The following is a 4,920-nucleotide window of genomic DNA, read 5'->3' as shown; positions in this document are numbered from 1 at the left end:
CAGAAGAATTCCTCCTACCATCACCATCCTCGCTGCCATTTGTGTGATATTCCGCCACATGCCGGTGCCTTGTCAACATGTTGCTTCGACAAGTTACAACCACTTTGAACGAACGAAGGATCAATTGCATTAATTTGAACAAAACTAACCTCGTTTGAATGGAAGTGTGGATGAAAGTGTATAGCAAACCTAGGAAAAGATAATGAAGAATCGAGGCCCTCGTGTTACACACTAGTGTCTCAATAACGAAAATACGACTTTACTTGAGATTTGTCTTATTCGTTGGAAAGAAACGAAGACATAAAAAAAAGAAAAAAAAGAGAGAAGAAGATGTGAATAAACGAAGGTAGGGGTTTCTTGTTATGTTTCGATTCATGTTCCATTAACAGAAAATTCCAATGCTTCAAGCGAGAGAGGACAAAGAATGGAGAAGATGAAGAGCAAAAGAAGAAAAACATGAAAACGTAAACGTGAAAAGTTTTTTTTAGGTCAAAAGAATGTAAGAGTTTGAGGGATTTTGTTTTTAGGATTTGTTAGTTTCTATCTATATTTTTTGTGGACAAAATTGACCACCAGAAATGTCACACGCTTGCCGGTCAGTGAACATTTTGGCCAGCCGGCGAGTTCAAATCCTTATTTGAAACTTGTTAGCCACTTTGAATCCTTATTTGAGAAGATAGACTCACTTTGGGTCCTTATTTGAGATTTTACCTAAAATTCATTAATCGGAATTTGACACCTTGGAGCTTCCCTCCGGTTTTTCTCTCTCTAAACTCTCGTCTCCATCCTCGCCCTCTTCCCTCCCCTTTCTCTCTCTCTATACCTAACCCTAGCTCCCCTCCGATAGTCTACGATCTCCTCCCCAAGTTCAGCCTCCCTGGCGGCCTGCTTCTGGACTTCGTTCGGTCCTGCAACCTCTTCGACGACGGCTGGTTCGCCATTGACCTCGAGGGCCCCCGCTACGTCAGTTCGACTACCTGGTCTGCTACGACCAGCGGTCACCGAGAAGCTCAGCTACAGCTCCATCACGGACCTGAAGGGGATCCAGGTTCGGTAGTTCCTGTTCTGGCTTGATGTCGACGAGATCGCGGTCGACCTGCCTCCCTCCGACTCCGTCTACTTATAGGTGGGGTTCGTCAACAGGAAGCTCGCCGTGGACCAGTTTAAGACCATCCATTCGTGTCGGGACAAGGTCTTCGGCCCCTGCGGTGGGTCGTGGAAGCGAGGGATCCAGGTAAATCCGCAAGCGATTATGCGTGTGGATGGATAAATTCATGTGTCTTCGTGGGGAATTCTGCGGAGTTTGTTGCGATTAATATGCTGTCGTTTCTTTGGTGCTGATTTTTATGGTTTCTTCGTGGGTTGGGATTCGTGTCTTCTTGAGTTCAGATGGATCTTGTGGCATTTGAAAGCTACGTCGATTGTATCGCTTTTGAGATTGGTAGGTGCTGCTGCTGCTAGTTGTTTGCTTACGAAGAAGCGTGTTGAAATTCAAGTCGGTGGAAGACGACTTACCTTTATCCAATGCACAAACAACAATTAGCCCTGGAACAAACGTTGAATCGCGGATGAATCATGAACAAAAACACTTCACTTTGGTCTGAATGCAATCATGAGGAAAGCATTCGATTTCCATAGCGTAAATACCGGTTGTTCTTTGTAAAAGTCAAATGAAATGCCTTCTTCTTTGATGGAAAGGGAGAGAAATTTTTGTGCGAATGATCTGCCAACCGGTGCCAATGGTTGTCTACAAAAAACTTATATACGACACCCTTCATACCCTTTCAAAAATTATATTTCCATCGTAACGTATCAAGTCGATATGGTGCGATTTAATTGCACCCCATCATGGACGTACTAGCTAAAGTACAACATCTCTCACTCAGACATGATGGGCTTGATAGCACTCTATCAAGAATATGAGACATTCAACATTCATCAACTTTACAAAACAATTCATACTGGCAAGTAAGTCGTGCGATCAGTGAGTACACCTGCACTTAGGAGCTCAAATTATGCAGCTGTTAGGGATGACACAATGGCTACAACCCCGAAAAGAAATAAACAATCGATGTCTCACAGTGCCCCAGACATATTTTGTTACATCAATCCAAGTATACCTATCCCTTAAAGGCTATACTTGACTATTCTCAAAACACCATGTATTTACAATTATATCCGCAACCACATAGAGCGATATAATTGGTTGACCAGCAAATACATGTGATAGATGTAAAATAACAATAGCCTTCCTTCGCACTCATGTTTCCCTCCATTTCAGAACAATTGCTTTCCTAGACACGTTCCATAAGGCCATATCTATTCATGACTACCGGTAACATACTAAAGTAGCAACATTGATCTTTCACTTCGAGAACATAGTCAGAAGTAACATAGGACACAAAATTGAGGTAAATTATAAATTACCTCAAGGGCTCACACGATGAGTAAATAAGGATAATTGTACTCATCTTCCCTTATTGGTCATACAATGCACATGTAGTATGAATTACATGATATAGTGGATTTTTCTTTCTATAAGAGCGTACGTCATTTATTAAACATATCCACTATATGGATCTTAGCCTAAACATAGTCATGTGCTCCTCACGTACTCATGTTTAGCTCGAGTGCTATATCAGCTCACTTTCTATAGCGCCAAATTAAGTACTCACATCCGACATCTTACAAGCATACCTGATTATGGGACTATCATGTTCGGTCTTATTATAAATAAATCACAGACCTCATCTTGACTCCAATCAAGGCGACATATCATTTTATGTATTAAACTTGCTCCTCAGCGTTTATTTGTACATAACGTCTCATTTCAACGTGCTATCTAAAGCACTTGAGGCGATTGCTCGTGTGAGTGAGCCAGTCATTGCTTACTGACATACTTTTCAATAATATATGTGTGTTTGTGCAAGTCTCATAGTGGATTTGTACTTATTGATAAAATATCAAATCACTAATAAACAAACAAATACAATACATCTGTCCACAAATACATAAACCAATGATCCTCCACAATAACATATATCACATTCTACGCAATCCTAGTGACATCTTATGGGTCAAGAATATGTCTCTAGGAATAGCCTTCGTAAATGGATCAGCAACCATTCTATTGGTTGAAATATATTGTAGGATCACTTCTTTCTGCGCTATTATATCTTTTATGAAGTTGTTCTTTATGTCAATGTGCTTTTTCCTTTCATGATACTTGGGATCATTCACATAAGCAATGGCTGCTTGACTATCACAATAAACTATCATCGGTCTTGGAACTTCAGTGATAATGGCTAAATTTTCCAAGAAACGTTTTAGCCATACTGCTTCTTGCACTGTAGTAGAACATGCAATAAATTATGCCTCCATCGTAGACAAGGCCATGCATGTTTGTTTCTTGCTATTCCAATAAATTGCATCTCCATTGAATAAGAACACATGTCCAGAAGTCGATTTACGCTAATCAAGGTCTCCACCCCAATCAGCATCTAAATAACCTAATAGGCGAAAATCACTCCCTTGGTAACAAAGTCGATAGTCCATGGTGCCCTTCAAGTATCTTAGGATCCTCTTCACTGCTTTCCAGTGTACTTGACTGGGATTTGATTGATATCGGCTTACCAATCCCACGGCATAACATATGTCAGGTCGAGTACACATCATAGCATACATCAAACTTCCGACTGCACTAGAGTAAGGAACAGTTTCCATTAATTTAATTTCTTCTGGAGTTTTAGGACACATCTCAGTACTTAGGCTTTCACCTTGCATGACAAGGGTATCAATGGGATTACAGTGCTGCATATTAAAACATTCAAGAATCTTCATAATATAAGACTCTTGTGATAAAGTAAGGAGTTTCCTTGATCGATCTCTTTCGATCTTAACTCCTAATATATAAGCAGCTTCTCCCATGTCCTTCATCTCAAAATTGGAGGACAATCATTCTTTTATGGTGATAACTAAAACCTTGTCATTTCCAGCCAACATAATATCGTTCACATAAAATGATAAAATCACAAATTTATCTTTGGACCGCTTGACATATACACAGTAATCTTCTTCGATCATCGTGAAACCAAAAGTTATTATTGCTCGATGAAAACAAAGATACCACTGTCTAGATGATTACTTAAGGCCATATATTGAGCGATGAAGCTTGCAAATTTTATGCTCTTAACTTTTAGCTATGAAACCTATTAGTTATTTTATATAGATTTCCTCATCTAGTTCTCCATTGAGAAATGCCGTCTTTACATCCATTTGATGTAATTCAAGGTCCAAATGTGCAAGGATAGCTAGAATAAAGCGTATTGAGGCAAACCTTACAACTGGTGAAAAAGTTTCCCCATAGTCTATACCCTCTTATTGAGTATAACCTTTTGCCACAAGGCGAGCCTTATACTTTTCAATGGATCCATCCGCTCTACGCTTAATCTTGAAGACCCATTTGTTTCCAATGGTCTTACAATTTTGTGATAGATCAACCAAGCACCAGACATGATTTGCCATCATAGACTCCATCTCATCTTCCAAAGCTTTTCTCCATTCTTCTTTATCAGAGGATGAGCGAGCCTCTTGAACAGTCTTAGGCTCGGCATCGTCTTTTTGAGCAATTATAAATGCTTCACCTTTAATCTTAAAATGACGACGATGAATACTTTTACGATTACTTTTACGCAATTGAATTTCTCTTGAGTTCAATTCATCAGGCGATGTAACACTCCCACTAGGTCTTGTGTGTTGAGGTAAATCTTCATTTCCCTCTATAACATCAGTGGGTGTGTTATCAGGATCTTCCATCTCATATAATTAGAAATCCTTATCAATCTCATTTCTATTAGGAAAATCGTTCTCCAAGAACGTGACATCTCGTGACTTCATTTCGATTACACTTCCATCAGCTTG

At 39.6% G+C, this 4,920-nt stretch overlaps 1 pseudogene; it reads left to right on the top strand.

Annotated features, from left to right (window-relative positions):
• The first annotated feature begins 578 nt into the window (after positions 1-578).
• LOC120293467 lies at positions 579-1,364 on the top strand (annotated as a pseudogene).
• The last annotated feature ends 3,556 nt before the right edge of the window (positions 1,365-4,920 follow it).

Source organism: Eucalyptus grandis, chromosome 5, assembly GCF_016545825.1.
Source record: "Eucalyptus grandis isolate ANBG69807.140 chromosome 5, ASM1654582v1, whole genome shotgun sequence".
Classification (NCBI taxonomy): domain Eukaryota; kingdom Viridiplantae; phylum Streptophyta; class Magnoliopsida; order Myrtales; family Myrtaceae; genus Eucalyptus; species Eucalyptus grandis.
Note: the sequence above shows the minus strand (reverse complement) of the source record. Positions and strands in the feature narration are given on the sequence as shown.